This window comes from Ambystoma mexicanum, chromosome 2p (assembly GCF_040938575.1).
Source record: "Ambystoma mexicanum isolate Mex_15411 chromosome 2p, UKY_AmexF1_1, whole genome shotgun sequence".
NCBI classification, from domain to species: domain Eukaryota; kingdom Metazoa; phylum Chordata; class Amphibia; order Caudata; family Ambystomatidae; genus Ambystoma; species Ambystoma mexicanum.
In genome coordinates this window covers 32,245,912-32,264,103 of record NC_090923.1, presented here as the reverse complement: position 1 = coordinate 32,264,103, position 18,192 = coordinate 32,245,912, and positions in this window count along the sequence as shown.

Below are 18,192 nucleotides of genomic sequence, written 5' to 3'. Positions count from 1 at the left end.
CGAAGCTAGGACGGAGCGCTCGTTCGCGGACTACTCGTGACCTTAAAACCATCCATGCTCATTGTACAGTCAAGTGTGAACCATTTCAGTGAACACTTTGCAATGGCCGTCTGGCTAATGACAGCGTTGGTTGGGGCGCTGCACTTAAATGAACAAACAACTGTGCTCTTTAGTTTGACAGAATAGTAAGAGGTTAGGCCACTGAAACCTATATGGCTATTAATACGGTGAATCCGGTTTGCTTGTTTTCTTTGTTTGTTTTTTATTTATAAAGCGCACCACACCCTAGGGTATCCGGGCGCATTTACAAGACAGCTTGAAATGGTAGGTGGATACATACATACAACTTAGAGAGGGGCAATGGGTAGGTACACCGTGGTGAGCAGGCAAAACAATGAGTCCAACATAGAGTCTAAACCTGCATAGGCTCAAGATAACATACTGGCTGAACAGGCAAACAATAAGTACAGCATAGACTATGAACATACATAGGCTCAAGTTAATGTATAGTCAGTAACTGCAAGGATGAGAGCAGTTGGATAATGTGCTTAAATAATCTAAAAGTTCTAGTGGTTGGTATCCTTCGTAAGGAGCCATTTTTTAGTATTGGACCTGAAGTTGTGGAAGGTTTGGGCAGTTTGAAGGTTAAGTGGGAGAGTCTTCCAGGCTAGGGCTGCTTGCACGGGGAAGCTGGTGCCTCCTGCTCTTTTAAGGTTGAAGCGTGGAGTAGCAACACTGCAGGAATTGGCAGATCTTGTGGGTCTCACCGAGGTTTTCATAATGATTTTGTCTTTCAGGTACTGCTGTGCAGCATTGTTGAGACATTTGTGCGAAAGGGAGACTAGTTTGTAGTAGATTCTGTCTTGGATTGAGAGCCATTTGTGTTGTCTTCTGGTTTCAGTGATGTGATCTCTCCTAGGGATGTTCAGAGCTGTTCTCAAGGCGTTATTTTGTAGGATTTGAAGTTTGTTTAATACTTGCTTATTTGCTCCTGCATACAATGCATTGCAGTAGTCAAGCTTAGACAGGATAAGAGCTCTCACTAGCGTGATGCAGCTGTCTGTGGCGAGGTATGTTTTGCAGGCATGAATAAGCTTGCAAGTATAGGCAGTAGCTGATGCCATCGTGTTTACTTGCTTCTTAAGGTTCAGTGTTGCGTCTATGTAAAAGCCTAAGGTTTTAGTTTCTTTGGCTGTTTTGATGGTATTTCCATCTATAATAAAAGATGGGTATTTTGAATCAATTTTGTTAATGTTGGCAGGAGTGCCTAGAATAAGAATTTCGGTCTTCTCAACATTCAGACATAGACTGTGGGTTGCCATCCATGCCTGAATGACGAGGTAAATTTTGTTTAGTAGGGCAGCGTCTTGGTCGTAGTTGCCAGAAAGTGGAATGAGTATCTGGGTGTCATCAGCGTAGTTTGCATAGATGACACCTACATGACCCAGTTTATCAAATAAAGGTTTGGTAAAGACAATATACAAGGTTGGGGAGACGCAAGAACCTTGCGGCACTCCTCATGTAATGAGGGTTTGGTCTGCGGCATCAGAAGGAGAGAAGACTCTCATCATTGATCCAGGTTGCGGCCTCTTGTGAAAAGTTGACTGCTAACGAGAGATGTTCACAAGAGTATGTTGTGGTCCACCAAGTCGAAAGCGGCGGACAGGTCTAGCAGAAGGAGTAGTGCACATTGTCTCTTGTCTTTCAGTTGGTCTGTTTGTGTTTTCAAATCAATTAAGGTCGTTTCTGTTCCGTGAAGAGGCCTAAAGCCAGATTGTCTGAGTTCAAGTAGGTTGTGGGTCTCAAGGTAGGTCTGGATTTGGATGTATGCTGCTTAGTCGATTATTTTAAGTAGAAAAGGTACCGTTGTTATGGCCCTGTAGTTCATCGGGATGTTAGAGTCGAGAGAAGCTTTCTTTAATAGTGGAAGTACCCAGGCATCTTTGAGGTTAGAGGGTACCTGGTAGGTCTTGAAGGAAGCATTGATTAGTTTAATAATAAATGGGGATAGGTCTCTGGCTGCATCTTTGATTATTTGTGCTGGGCAGTTGTCACCTTGACATCTTGAGGATTTCAGGGAGGTTATAATTTTACAACCTCAGGTGTGGTGACTTGAGAGAACTGTAATTCTTGGAGAGTCTTTAAGGCTGTTTTCTTTTTTGGAGTTTCTCGTTTGACCCTGTGCTGCTGATGTTGAGTCGTTTGGTCGCAATTTTGTTTTGTAGTGTAGTGATTTTGTTGGCACAAGGCATTTTGGATGCCTGTGCACCATTCTTTATTTTTAGGGAGTGAATCGTCAGGAGATATAGGAGATTCTAATTCCCTAAGGATTCTGAATAGTTCCTTGGTACTGGATCTAGCGTTCTGAATCCTGTCATTATAAGTTTCTTGCTTAGTTCGAATGATCTCCACATTATAGAAGGTGGAGAAACGGTTCCCGGTATGGTCATTGTGGGGTGCATTCAAAGGCCGCAAACAGAAGTCCCTTTCACATGAACAGCAGGATTTTAAACACTGAACAAAAAACGGCCCGCCCTGTGTTTGTATTTCAAGTAAAATTGAAGAGCCGTGTGGAAAAGGGGCCTAGCTGTCATTACGAAAGGAAAAGCAGCATTTTAATTCACAAAAGAAGGAGGAATCAAAGGTCCTTTTCACATGGAAAACAGGATTTTTAAACAGTGACACAAAACAACTTGCATAGGTGTGCACTGTTAGGAAAGATTTCCATTTCATGTGTAATTTTCCCTCCAGTTGTGTACCCCCCAACTTTTTGCTGATGTCTGAACACCATAGTCTGACTTTACCACAGGAGCACAGCCTTCTGCTGCGCTCCCCAGGGCTTTTCACTCAATTTTAATGGGAAAACTGACATGCCCTTAAAGACAGTCAGCACTGGGAGACTTTGTTTCCCTTAGTTCTTGTCCATGTTGCACCTTTTTCTGCAACATGTAACAAGTTTACAATGTACCTTACAGTACAGTGCACTTGGGTCTAGCCATTTCCAGATGCCCTAGATACTCTCGAAGGATTTTTTAAGAGAATGTAGATGTGCCTTGGACAGGGCTGGTGGCAGCTTATCATTTCGCATATTTTTAACCCTTTCTTACCAGGTAAACCGTGATTACCGCGTGTGGCACCGTTAGGTGGCCTGGCTCCAAAATGGCCACGCCACAAGGTTATTTTTCCTGTCCTTTGGCCATCTTGCCCCTTCACCTTCCCCAGGTCCAGCCGACCCGGGTCAGTCCTTATTTGGTCATGCATTTTCCCACAAAGCGCCAAGCGGGCTTGTGTGCGCGTTCCCAGGATGTAGGCTGGAACGTATGGTTCCAATACACATCCTGGGTGCCAGAGAGTCTAGAGTGCTGTGAATGCCTGGGACCACCGTGGTCCATGATTGGTCCATGTATAGTATGCCTGTATGTGAGCAGATCTCCCATTGGGTCCTTTTCGTTTTAGCGCAAAGGAGATTCTTGATAAAAGAAGGCCCCAAACACCAATACCATGTCGATCTCTGGAGATCTCACTGAACGATGGATAGGATCCAAGTATCCTGAAACTAAGAAGCTGAGTCGAGGAACCGCTGGTGACCCGCTGGAAGGTATGGCACCCTGAGACCGCTGTCGTCCCGGTTGACCCTTCTGCATCTGATCGTCCTAGAAGGTCTGCGAAGGTGCTTCAACCCATTGGAATAGTGGGACCAACTATTCTCGCCACCTTCATCCTAACCTGCAAGTAAGCCTTTTCAGAAGTGTCCCTGGGCCATCCAGTGGACTGACCAGCTTGCGCTGATATCGCCGCCGTTGGGAGGAGGCCCTTGAAACTTGGTACATCACAAGCTCTGTGTTGACGGCACTCTCACACCGAATTTCAATCACTTGGCATTCCCAGGTCTGGAGTAAAGTGAGTGCGCCCGAACCAGAGTTTACGCGGTTGCCGTGTCACCCAGCCGTAGTGCGAACTTTGCAAGTTCATTCAAGCTATAGTCCTCTGTGCCCTAAAGCCTGCTACAGAGGAACTGGCCTTATACATCCACCAAGGGTGGAGAAATGGCCACTGTCCCGTAGGGGAATCAACACTGTAACTTTGTTGCTGAAAGCCGCAGAACCACAAGATTGCCGTATTTCAAACTGCAACCGAAGTGGACTCAACTGCCGAAGTTTGGTCCGGAGTGCGCCGGGGCTCGGTGAGTAATCGCAACCCTAACAGGTGGCCCCTAGCACATCCATCCATTTGTACGCACGAGTGGCCCCTGAGGGTCTCTCTCCTTTCCACTGCTAGTGCGAACTAGCAAACTATTCGCAACTCTTGGAATCAACTCTGCCCTCAAGTGGAGGCCCTCCTCGAATAGTGGGAACCTATTCTTCATCGCCTCACCCACCTTCCTGAGCTGTTACAGACCCTTGAAGAGACCCCATTTTTCCCATTTGAACTACCACATGCACCAGCAGTGCAAGTACATTTGAGCAATAGGCTCCACTCTTAGGGATTGTACTGCCTCTTAGTTAGGAGTGTGTTAGGTGCAGAAGGGAATAAAGAATATTTGCACTGCCTGTTTCCTTCCCCTTTTAGGTTGTGGACCTATTTCGTGCATTAACACTTTACACCCAATTGGTCTTGTATATATGTATTTAGATCGGATTCTGTTGGCTTAAAAGTATTACTGTGATTTGATTTGTGTGTTGAAACGCAAAGTCCTTGAAATAAATGTATTTGTATTTTATATATATATATACACCTAACTGGAGTGATTTGTAAGTGTCTTTTGCTTTGTGTGCTCATTGAGGTCTTTTAGTCACCCTCACCCCTCCTGAGACCTAGCCTTGACCACCGCCATAGCTACCTTTATTGGTCTAGCGTGTCAAGAAGGTTACTCTGTTCCAAGAAACTAGGCTGGCCTTCTGAACCTTTGCCCACCAGGTCAGAGTTCAGAAATCTGTCTTAACATGCATGCAAAAGCCGTTTAAATGTGAAAATGTAACACTGCTCACAGAAAAATGTCAGGGAAAAGACATGATGTGCAGGGTGACAAAAAGAAATGTAAATTATGTTTCACATACAAAGTACTAGTGACATTTTTAAAAACACTTTGTTTTCATGGAAATATGTTAGCCTGAGGCAAACCCCTTTTGCTGGCTGTGGGTAAACTTCACAAGGAAATCACCCACTGCCAGTCTGGATGTTACATTTCCCATCTAATTGCCAACTGCAATAAAGTGTCCTGCTAAAGGTGTTGAAATACAGTGTTCTCCAGAGCTGCTGGCTCTGAAGGCATTGACTGCAGGAGAAGTTCCCCTTGGCTGGAGCATGACCAATATGTGTGAATATGGCAGCAACAACTTCAAAGACCAAGCTTCCAACACAAAGAGACGGATGAAAACAAAGTCTGGCTACAGGCTGACCCAGTGAACACAAATGGCTGGAAGGCAGGAGAATCGCCATTTGTCCCACATGAAGAATCACAATTAATTTTAAAGGACTACTATCATTTAGGCCTTTTTCTCAGCAACCATAAGCCTTTCTGGTTTCATGTATGTGCTATTATTTATGTAATTTGTAGGCGATTGCAGTGAATCTGAAAATATGTATATTGTGGCAGTTGCTAGTAAAATTAGGAAGTTATGATACATAACTACTTTTTGTCAAAAAAATTGAAAGGAGAACAAATGGCGATTACAAATGGGAATTGCCATATGTTGCCCCAGACTCCTAACCCAATCCTGACTTGGAGGCTGAGTTTGGGAGGAGAGAGAAGAGTAACTGGCGAATCCTAGTTGCAGGAATTATTGCAGGTTACTTCCCCAAGATTGTAAATTTGGTGGTGTCATCGCTGCTATATAAGGGGGGCTGCACTAGAAGGAAGGGACACACAAACAGGAACAGGAGACAGAGAGACAGAAAGGGCTGCTGAAATGTATGATCTGACAGCTGTAAGGAAACACCAGAGGAGATTGCTGAGAGTGCATCTGGGTGGAGCTGTCTATTTCTAGCAAGGCCTCAAAGCTTACTGGGTCCTATGGTGGAGAGCGGGATCCCATCTTAAAGAGTGGAGTGTCCAGATGCCTGCCCTATCCTTCCAGAGTGTCCTGAGATGCAGCTGGCTTTCCAGAACTTTAAACAGAGGCTTTCTATGTAATGAGCCCTAGGACACCAAAAGGTGGGTGAGTCTGCTTGCCTTAATTCCTTTCCCTTTATAGTGGGTGAGAGAGGAGGGTCAAAACTGTGTAGATCCTTAGCCTGTTATTAATTTAATTAATTCCTCATTTGGCAGAACACAACAGGGTGAACTTTGTTAAAATTCAAAATTAACAAAGCTTACCTCCCAGTGTGCCCTGAAAACTATAGCCTATAATTTCATTGGGTAAAGCTTTTTGTCATGTTGACATCGACATCTTAAAGGAAGAGGTGTGTCTTTGTTCTTAAATCAGTCCATTCTTTTTGTCCAGCTTCCCCAGCGAAGGCCTTTCAGTGGAGGGGGGCTTTGAAAAACAAACCGCTAAATCGCCCGGTGTTTATTTTAAACCAAAACTAAGGGCGAAATCATAATTGCCAAATGTTTTTGTACCAATCTTGAAATCTTACTGCTAGCCTCTAAGCCTGCAAGAAAATAAAATTGCACAACACTACATGATAATTGCTTTCGTTGTTGATCAGTGTAATTATTTTTTTAAGTTAAATTTGCATAAAGCGAAGAATTGTGATTGTGTTCATTTCAACTCACTTTTGTGATTTATTTTTGCTGAGAGAAGTTGATTGTGTTGTGTCTTTACTAAAGTGGCATTTTCGTGCAAATTTCTATCACTTTTGATTTAAATAAATACCAATATATTTCCCGTACACCTGTCTGGTTCTTGGCTCATTGTTAGCTCAGGGGGGATCCAAGGGGCATGATATGTGTCTGAAGTAGGGCTGAAGAAAAGAATCTGTTAAATAGTTTGTTGTGAGACACCTTGAGTGGGGAGGGAAGGAAGTCCCTGTGTTGAGGGTGGTCTCTCAATAAACCGTTACATAGTTGGACAAAAGGAGTTAAATTAGTAAAGTGACGGGTAACCCTCCCTGCAACCAGGAGAGAGAGGTACTGTAGATCTGCGTACCAAGCACGGATAATTTCACGGAAAATTGGGAGAAATTTTGATTGAGCACAATTATGTGCCGTAAGCAGCGGTATTGGCGGGTGAAGCAGTCAGAAAGAAATAAAATGTGCATGCTACTTAGGCCACACAGGCACATTAGTGAGCGTCTATTGTCCAGTGCCCAGTGAAAGCAAGCATTCAAATAGTACGTCATTAATGTTTTCGGCCTGGTGGGGCAACGCCCACACAATCTTCAGGTACAAAGAAAGCTCATATGCGGAGGAACCTGACCCCCACGCCTATCTGTATCAGGCTTAGTACCTAGCCCATCCTTCATTTTCATGTGATAGGCCATGACTCAATTTTAAAGACCGTCTCGCAACCAATAACGGTGCGCACCTTACCCTTCTTGTTCTCGTTCAGCTGCCGCTCGAACTCAAACCGCTGACACTGCTACCGGGTGTTCCGCTTACCCCCTTGCGCCACTGCCAGAGAGAGAGGCAATTGCAGTCTATTCCGCCTGAGGTATCTTCTGAGAAAAAAGGGGTGGAGTTCACACGAGGCTACCCAACCTGCTCCACGAAGCCTTCTCAAACAATATGTTACTACTGCAAAAAAAGAGGCGACCACTGAGAAAGCAAGACAGCTTTATTGGCCAATCAAAAATTATTTTTCTTACGTACACAAGTACCCAATCAAAGGGTGGCCTGCTGGCTGTCTCAGTCTCCGTCTCACAAAGAGATCACTCTGCGGCAGCGTTGAAAGTCACACAGACACGTGACACCTGACAGTACTACTGATTGGGAGGAAATATGTTAAAAAAGCAACTATTGGATTACATCCGTGTAGTACAACAGGAATTAACACTTTATGTATTGGCAATTGTATGCCACGGCATTTCTAGTTGTCATGCCAACCACAATGACTACTTCTTGGCACCCCTTTTTTCTTGTAGCATTGTTTTGGTGATATTTGGTTGCTTACGCATTCATATAGGTTACTGGACTATATTACTATTTCAAGTCAGTTTCAACCATGCTCTAGCTACGTGGCAATTGTGCTCACGATGGGCACTCACTTGTAGTTTTGCTGTCCACCATTACACAGAATTTGGTAATTTCATGGCTCTATCTCTTTTTTCCGATTTGGCACATTGGCCAATTGCTTCCTGCACATGGCACATGGCACAGATGGTGACCCTAGATGTTACCCCTGGTTTCCTCTTTGGCAAAAGTTAGTTTTTATACAGTAGTCTGCATTGCATATCTTTCACAGATTTTGTCAGTCTTTGAGTTATTTAACACTCCTTTAACACTTCTTCAAAGTGTGTTGTCCAACTGTTGGGAGGGATGGAAGTGATGTCCCCCTTTTCATTTCCCCAAACCCCTTTTGTGACCAGTCTTCAGAAGGCTTTAACATTATTTTCTTGGATGACCCTGTGTAAGTGGTCCCACTGTTTTTCTGTAAACTGATATTTCTTTTCTTTAAACTGTTTTATATAGGCACATTTCTGGTCATGGAGGGATGTGGTCAGGATAATGCTTCTACTTACAGCCCAGTTTAGTCTCCAATTCACATATCTTCACTCTGCGTCAAACTATGAGGTATCCCCTGCGTTTCTTCTTGCCCCACCATATTCCTTTCCCGTTGGGATCATTAGTGTATCCCGAATGAACAGTTATTTGAATAAGGGGGGGGGGTGTGTGTCCCCACATGGTAATGCCTTCCAAATGACTTAACAACTTAAAAGATATCTGTGCCAATTTTTAGAACTTTTTAAAAAATGGCTTTGTGGGGACTTGTGTTTATTTTGGTGTGTTGATTTTTTACTCAGCTCTGCCCCCGCAGGCTGGGTGTGGTATTGCAGTCATCAACACACGGACAGGAATTTAAACACACTTGATAAATCAGATGCCCTACATGCTTAGGCAGCAGACAGCAGATTCATGGGAACCATTTATACACAAATTCAATTGTGTTTTAAATGGCCTGAACTCTGCGTTTAAATGTAAAATAATGAAATTAAGCTGTTTTTTGTGCATTTTGTATGTTTACAGAATTGGATATAATTGATACGCAACATAAGTCTTCCCTCATTGCACAACACACTTCCAGATTCATTTTAAGAATTGGCTACTTTTGTAACAAACCAATCACCATGTGACTTACTTTACTTCCTTATTTTTCTGTGATTTTGTTGAAGTCCCCATAGGGGTGGTGTGTGATGATGTTATGTTATGTTAACGGTACTTATATAGCACACCGTCACAAACAGAATTGGTCCCCAGGTGCTCTGGAGGATCTGTAAATGGGAAGGTGGGATGGGTTAGTAAGGTGAAGAGGACGTAGGATAGTGAGAGGAGTGGTGTACTGTTGGCAGCTTCAACTTGGTAGACACCGGGTGCTGAGCTTTGGTACGAGTATTGGATCGGTGTCAGTCCGCGTGTGCTGTTGCTGCGGCTTATGTGTTGTTGCAGTGTGGTGAAGTGCGTGCAGCTGGTTGTGCGAGAGATGGTTGTGTGAGTTTTATAAGTATGCAGAGAGTTAGAGTTTATATTGGTTAGTGGGTTATGTGGCATTTAACATGCAAGCATTCACAGTTCTGTCTAAGTGTAGCACGTGCTGACCTACACAATTCAGTCTGAGTGTGGCACCCACCAACCCTCACAATACCATCTAGATACCGCACAGGCTAATGTTCATAATTCTATCCAAGTGCGGGACATGCCAACATTCTCAATTCCTTTTAAGTGTAGTGCTTGGCAATCTTCATAATTCCGTCTAGGTGTGGCACTCGCTAACATTCACAATCCTGTCTAGATACAGCGCAGGCTAATGTTCTCAACTCTAAGTGTGGCACATGCTAACATTCACTGTGTTGCTACCCAATATCTGTGGGAACCTTAATTAGTTGCTCAAAGGCCATACTGTCAAATGTCTTTTCCAGATTACTCTGCATTGCGTTATTTAGGGTGAATTGATATTGAATTCCACACTGTGAAGACAGCACATTATGTGCACTGATGTCATCTTGTCCACACTGTGAAGACAACACATTATGTCCACTGATGTCATCTTGTCTATAGTATGATATGTGAATTAATTGAATGTTGGCATCACATTTTGTCTGATTATACAAACATATTCACAGGGTTAATGTTTAATTGATACTAATTTGGTTTCATTACAAGTTCATCTCTAAGGGTCAAAGTGGCAGTACTGGAATTGCTGCCACGTTGATCAATCAGTTGATATAAGGGTTATTGAAAATGGACGCTAATTCCTCTGGTGCAATTAACCCTGAAGAAATTAGCACTGGAGGAATAAGCAATGAAAACCAGTGATTATTCCCCCGGGGCTAAATCCTCCAGTGGAATTAGAGCTTGAAATAAAAATGCTAATTGCATCCTATCTTCAGGTTAAAATACTGAACGAAACACTGCCAAAAATAGTGGCCGATTTAACCAAAAATACCCAAAAGGCAAAGGAAAATGCATTCAGGTGATGCAAATGAAGCCACAGATGCACCCAATTGGCCATACAAAGGAATGTGAATATGAATGTAATGATGCTGAAGTCCCCATAGAGCTGATATGATGGTACTGAGTCCACCAAAAGGATGGTGTGTGGTCATGTTCAGGTCCCCACTGGGATGTTGTTTGATGACATAGAGGGCCTCACAGGGATGGTGTGTCATGGCATATTAGGCCCCATAAGAATAGTTTGTAATTATGCTCAAGGTCTCAGTAGAGATGGAAGGCAATGATATTGAATCCTCCAACTGGATGGTGTGTGCTGATGTTGAGGTCCCCACTGGGTTGATATGTGATTATATTTAAGTCCTCACATGGAGGGTGTGTGCTGATGGTGAGGTCCCCACAGGCTTGATATGTGATGATATTTAAGTCCTCACATGGATGGTGTGTGCTGATGGTGAGGTTTCCACAGGGTTGATATGTGATGATATTTAAGTCCTCACATGGATGGTGTGTGCTGATGGTGAGGTCCCCACAGGGTTGATGTGTGATGATATTTAAGTCCTCACATGGATGTTGTGTGCTGATGTTGAGGTCCCCACATGGATGATATGTGATGATATTGAAGTCCTCACATGGATGCTAGGGAGAATTCTCTGTAGAGGCTAATTTCCCGAACCTAGTGAGTCCCCCAGCAGCTTTGCTGGATTTTTGGGGTTTATTTTGTTCTCCTGCCAAGAGTGAGACTCATTTCCTCACACTCTTGGACATGATTTGAGGTGTTCCTTTGACTATCTTTGTGTTTGATGGGCTATGGGGGTCTTTCACCCCATAGGGTTTCATGTGTTTTTTTCTATGTGTGTTACAAAGCACCCTCCGTGCAGTAACATAGGGATATCATAGTGGCTCCCAAACATAGACTCCATACCCTGGGAATGACTACTGTCTCCCAGGGCATGTAAAGTCACCATTGGCCTTACTAGTCCCAAATTATTAACAGAACCAGTACAAACCATCCTATTGTGGACGTAATGGTAGGGACAATTTGATTGCCCCTGGGTCTGTTGTTCGAGGGGGCACTGTCCCGTCCCCCCTGAGCGAGTTTTGGCTGGTGGCAGTGGATACTACTTTTTATATTCGACCGCAAATATATTCCTATGGGATTTTCCCATTGTTCGAGGCTAATACTTTTTCAACATAGCCTCAGACATACTGCCAGTTTATTAAATTAATATTAATTCACCGGTTGGTATTTTCTGCCAGAACTCGGTTCTAAAATGGCGATGGTGTTCGCCTCTGTAATTCTAACCCAAGGTTGAGCCCTTTGTTCCACTTTTGGTGGGTTTCTGCACAGAAGCCCTCCAAAGTGGTGCCACTCTGTCTGGGGGTGTGTGAGGGGGTTTAGGCAGCCTGGACTGAGTTGCCTCGACAACTCAAGTCGCACTCTTGTGTGCTCACCACTTAGCATGTTTGATTGACAGCTAGGCTGTGTGAATGGGGGTTTTGGTGCATAAAAGCAGGGCCTTTGGGGACTGGAACTTCAGAAGTCGCCACAGGACCTAAGAATCCGAAGAGGGAGAAGCTGAGCCGACCTGCAACGACAACACCACCGGTGGAGCCCTGCTGAACCGACTCGCCACTTCCCAACGACAGAGGAGATCTCCCTGCTGGAGAGTCTTCTTCCCTTGACTGGTGGGAACAACCAGTTTTGCCTTTCTTTTCATCACCCCCGATGTCGTGTGGTAGAATTGCCCGTGCCAAGCACCCCGGCAACCGGATAGCCACACTTACCACGGGACCGCGAACAAAAGGTGGTGCCTTGTGACCAAGAACTCCGAGGCTGGTTTCTTCCCTGGCAGTGCAACGATCTTCAGCTTTCCTCCATGTCGAGATCTTTTCTTCCTCCAGGCAAAGCCCTGACTTGCATCCGCTGCCAGGAACAACTGCCCCCGCTGGAGCTGTCTCCCCACTTTAAAGGTACTGTGTCCGCCTGACATCCCTTGTAACGGTTAGAGTGGGGTGTCCCGTAAATCCTCACCTTTCCACTGGGTCGTCCTCCAGACCTTCTTAAACTTTCTCTTCGAAACTGGTCCAACCGTTCTGTGACATTTTTCTACAAAGACTGGAAGTGCTTTTCCACTGTGGTGTTTGAGACATTCAGCCTTGCTCTCTCCAAGAGTGGGCCTGGCCCTTGACTTTGTGGGCTATACAGTAGATTTTGCCTGCCTGACTTGCATTTGTCTCTTAAAAGTGTTGGTACTGAGTTGGTTTCATACCCTGCTTTTTTCCCTCCCTTTTTAACAAATATTAGAGTGCCATCTAGGTTATGCGCTCACCTCTGTCTGAAAATAAGTGGTGTCTTGAACCTAGACTTGTCGAATATTTATAAGGGGGTTGTATATACTTATAGTGACTGTGTTTGAAATTGCTTGCCTCATTAGTGTTAGTGTATTTTTACAAAGTGTGTTTTAAATAAATAAATCTATACTTTTTAATACCAAAGCTCTGGTCAGTGTTTGCTTATTCTACTGTGTTACCCGCCCTTCTGTGTATGCTCTATATACTGCCTAATTCTTTCTTGAGAGAAGTCTGACTGCTCAGCCACAGCTACCAGGTAACTCTGGGTGGTACAGACTGCTACCAATTGGGTTTACTGCCAACACCTGTAGTCTTAAACATTTTGCAGTGGTCCCAGAGGGAACTGCACAGGTTTCTGCCTAACAATGGATAGTATGTGATGATGTTGAAGTCTCCTTAATGAAGATGTATTATGATATTAAACATTTTGTATGTGGGCTCTTTGATATTAAATGCCTTACAGATATATAATGCTTCAAGGAAGTAGAAGAGAGGGTTGGTGAAGATGTTGAAATAATTTAAGAAAGTATTTATAGGCCTGAGTGTGTTTTATGTTAACTTGAACTCATGTAATGGCAATGTTACATCAACCTCCGCTTAGTACATGGCCAAATCAGAAATTGAATGAAATCTCACCTGACAATGGAGGTTATTACGAGTTGGGCGGTATTCTGTCTGTGAATCCACGTGTCTTACCGTTATAAACACTTGGTCTGGCAGATTTACCGCTGGATCACATGTGGTGGCGGCGGAGTATGTTCCCATTTTTTCAGACTCCATTGGACTCTATGGGGCTTTTCTGGCAGAATTACTGCAGCAGTAATTCCACCCCAGTAATTTCGCTGAAAATGGGTAGAAAGTCAGCAGATTTACCTCCAGCTCATTGCTGGAGGTGAATCTTTTACATTTCTGCCACACTCATAGTTGGGTGGTGTGGTAATGTGGCGTGAATGCTATTACTGCTGCATTTTTACTGCACCGTCCAACTCGCAATGAGTCCAAATATCGTTAGTTTCTCTTCTGTGCAACTGTGAGGTCTTCTGCCACATTTCACCTACTTCTTGTGCCCATTTATTTAGCGTGAAATTCATGACTGTCCTTCTTTACCGGCAAGTTGAAGCTGTCCCTCAACTGTCCATTTAGGAGATTCGTTGTTGCTTCAGAGACCACAGCCAAAAATTCAAAAGATAACTTGGCCAAGCTACAGGATGCATTTCGTGCTTTCAGGGCAAGGATGCCCGTAGTTGATATATTGTGCATCCAGCCCCTTGCTCCCCTGTCAGGAGACAAAAGGGGGAAAATGTGGTTTGGAAGCTAGCCATCATGACCTTCACCACCAAACCTTATGGGTATGCATTGGTTGAGAGCGGCAAGACCACCCCCTTACATTTCTTGGAGGCACTGCTGAGCTCACCTCTGGAGTGCCTATACCTATCCCATCCTACCCTACCTTGACCTAGGCATACCTACCCTTTCTCTTCTCAGGGTTAGTGTACATATTTCTAGTGTAAGTTTCCATTTTTCTATCGTGTAAATAGGTTTTTTGTGCACATTTGTGGATAGGGATTTGTTTATATTCTTGAATAAATTGTGATTTGACACCACAGCAGATAGCCAGGCACCAGCTTCATGAATTGGGTTCTGGTAGCCAGCTGGACTGAGCGTGAGGGGATTAAGACTGACCATTAATTCATTATAGGCAATGTCCCATGGAGCACACCCCTACAACAGGTGCTCAAAATGACCATGTCTGTCGAGTCCCTCACAGGCTAGGTCAAGTGCTTGGGTAAAGACCTTGGCCTAGCAGAGACCAGCATCCTGGTCTGCCATGGCCCTAAGAAAGTCGACCCTGAGACATTGCCCCTTACCATCCACATGTGTGACTCAATAGTGTCCTATCCTCTTTGGGCATTCAACATCTGGCCAGTGTTATAGGCTAGCCTACCATCCACACCACCTATGCCTAGCTCAAGCCCTGCCCTGCCTTGACCAACACTGCACACATTCACCCTGCAGTGACCACTGTAGGTGCCATCATAGCTGCACCCACAAGCAACCCTAGTTCACCTGGGTGTAGCACGCACCAGTTCTACACCAGAGGATAGAGGCACCATACTGAACGCTTCCTCATGGCGAATGCTGTCAAGCATATGTTGAATGGAGGGGGTCATGACACCAGCAGAACATGGACCCTATATCTGCCTGAGACCCTTCTTAGGTGAGAAACCGACCCCGAGATGTGAAGAGGAATATTGGTTAAGGGTGGACCAGACCAACCAGATAATCCACGACTGGAGAGCTCCTGACAGGGAGACAAGGCACTGTGCTCTTGAGAGTGTCTGATGTCTTGCCACACACCCAAACCCCACATCAAAGGACATTATTCATGCTGGATGGAGTCTTTGGAGCCACTGATTCAGATCTAGAGCTGACATTTAAGTATTATGCCAACCACCTCCAACACAGTGAAAGTCTCTCAGAATATATGGCCAGAACTGAACCGATTCTGCAGCTGCCTTACAAGCAGAAGGAGGTTGAGCCAAACAACCTGAAACTGGTCAGGCAGCAACACGTAATGTGTGTAGCAAGATCAGTGCTGCTGATGTTTCTGCAGCTACGACTCTGAGAACGGATCCCGAAACCACCTTCCTTTGATGAACTGGCCCGGAAGGAGAGATGAAGGACACAGTGTATAGTCTACCTAGTCAACTGGTGTCTCCTTACACAGCCCCAGGATATGACCGGAGACATCAAGTGGTGAAATTGAATCAGACCAGCTTGGTGATGCAGTTGCAGAGGGCGCCAGCCAGGACACTGCCTTTATGGTCACCCATGCTACCAGAGCTTGGAAGAGACTCTACACTCTCCGCCCAGGAGAGGAAATGCCAGCTCTTCGAGCTCAAGAACCACGGCTGCCCAAAGTGTACCAATGGTGAACAGCACCGCTGGAGTCCGGGCAGTTCTGCCAAAGGTGTGGACAGCAGAGCAGCACTTTCTGTATATGCACAAACCCACCAGATTACATCCGAGTTGCAGAGAAGTTCCAGGCCTTGAACATTCCAACATGCGCAATGGTGGGAAACGCCAGTGAGGACCAGACGGAGGAGCAACTGAATCCTCACAATTATTATGCACCGACAGTGTAAAGACAGAGAACTGCAAGTCTGTGCCACCAGACAGGTCCAAAGCTGCAGTGGCACCACTTGTGGGAAAGTCATCTGAGAACCAGCATCCACCCAAACTGGCTAGCCCACCTACCTGTGAGGTAGATCACCTGTAATCTAACTACCATCAAGAGAAGCACTGGAACACTTTGTACCTAAAGGGCTCCCATGACCACCAGCCACTGTGACAGTTACCATTGATGGATAGCAGGCACAAACGCTACTGCAAAGCAGCTCACAGATGAACATAGTGTATGAATGGTTCTATAGAAAACCCCTAACTGATATCCCATTGGATCCCTTGACTGGACTGATCCTCCTCTGCAAGAGAGATCACCCCTACAAATATCTGGCGTACATCTGATGCAGGCTGCAATTTCCATGCAATGTAGCTGGAGTCAGCACCTCCATCGTCTCCATGGCTTTGTTGTGCAGCAACCGGAGTGAGGAACCCACTCACTGGTGGTGATTAGAACCAATTCCTCGATGTTCAATGCATTGGCTGCACTATGTTGGGAGATGGCTGAACCACGATATGTCAGCACAGTATCCATGCACCCTATGTGCCAGTAGGCATGCTTGCAGATAGATATTCGGTCCAGAGATTTACCTGATGGACCCGTTGTAGATGTCCACAACAACTGGTTGGACCAGATCACAGTCCTGGCACATGCCACAGTGAGGGTTCCTGCCAGAGTGCGACTCAGTGGGGAGCAACACCCAAGATGTCTGGTGATGGAGTCATCAGAATTAGGGGAGATCCCAAGGGGTTTATTAGTACAAGAGACCATGTTGACAATGGATAGCATGTGCCTCAAGACCATCAAGGTATTGGTCATTAATGTGGCCAATAGGACCATATGTTTACCAGAATCCATCATCATCATCATGCAGTCACACCTGACCCCTCCTGTAGCCCTAGCAGGTGTTGCTACCAGCCAATCAGAGAATGTACTGTTCACCTGGTTTCCACAGGGGCGTTGCATGAAGCTGTTACTCCCCGCCGTGCACATCACTCTAGAAGACGGGCTTGTTCTTTAAAAGGTACGCGCAAACATGTTTTCCTTCCTTATGTTATGCGGCGCTTCATTCCCCCATTCCTTTCACAATGGAGATTGCGGCAGGGATTGAACAAACTACGAGTACCATGATGCTCCACTGCACTATCATGTGCCCTGCGCCTCCAATCACCATGCTCTGACGTTTTGCTTTCTCTTTCGGATAAATGCAGTCTTTTCATTCAGCTCGCTGCTTCTGATTGAAGTTGCTGACGCCTTTGAAGTTTCGTCTTCGTCCTTTCTTGATAATCTGGAATTCTTGACCTTTGCCTGCCTAACGGACCGTCTTGTCTGCTGCTTTGTACTTTACTGCCAGGTTAGTGTACCAGGACCTATTTCTTGTCTTCATGGACTGCCTTGGCAAATCGATTTTGTACTTCTGCTGCCCGCACGTTAACTGCCGTTTGTTTCACCTTGGATTGATCCCAACACTACTAGTGGTAAGGAGTGTTTCTTTCCTATTCCAACCTATTGTCATAGTTCCTTGAATAGTCTTGACAGGGATATTGTCTTGAGGTAGAATTAATCCATCCCCGGTCTGCAATTATAGAACTCATCTCTTCTTCTTTATTTTTACAGCTGGTAAACCGTGGCGGTGTGTTCTCCCCGCTCTTTTGGGTGATCGGGCTCTTGTACTGTTTTAATCAGTAGGGGGTCATATCATTTTAAAGATCTATTCCCTCACAGAGAGGAGGCTCCGTTGGAGGCCCCATCCGAGCTCTTCAATCAAACCCTGTGAATAACGGTCCTGGTCACCTCCTTATCCTCATCCTGGTTGGTGAGTAACAGAATCAGAAGCCTTATTAATATGGAAGGAGAGGACCCCTTAGCCGCCATGGTACGTCTGGTGGCAGAACTCCGGGCTGAGATTTCAGTAGCTCATGATGCTCTGAGTCACAGGATTGATAATCTACAAAGATTTCCGCAGCCGCAGTCTTTGGGGATAGACGTCTCAAACGCTTCTGCATCGACTTCAGGGGTCTCTAATCCCTCAACATCGGGGTTTGCTGCGGCCCCAGTACTGGTGGCTTCCCAATTCCCGTTAGCTCCTCCTGAGAGATTTCTT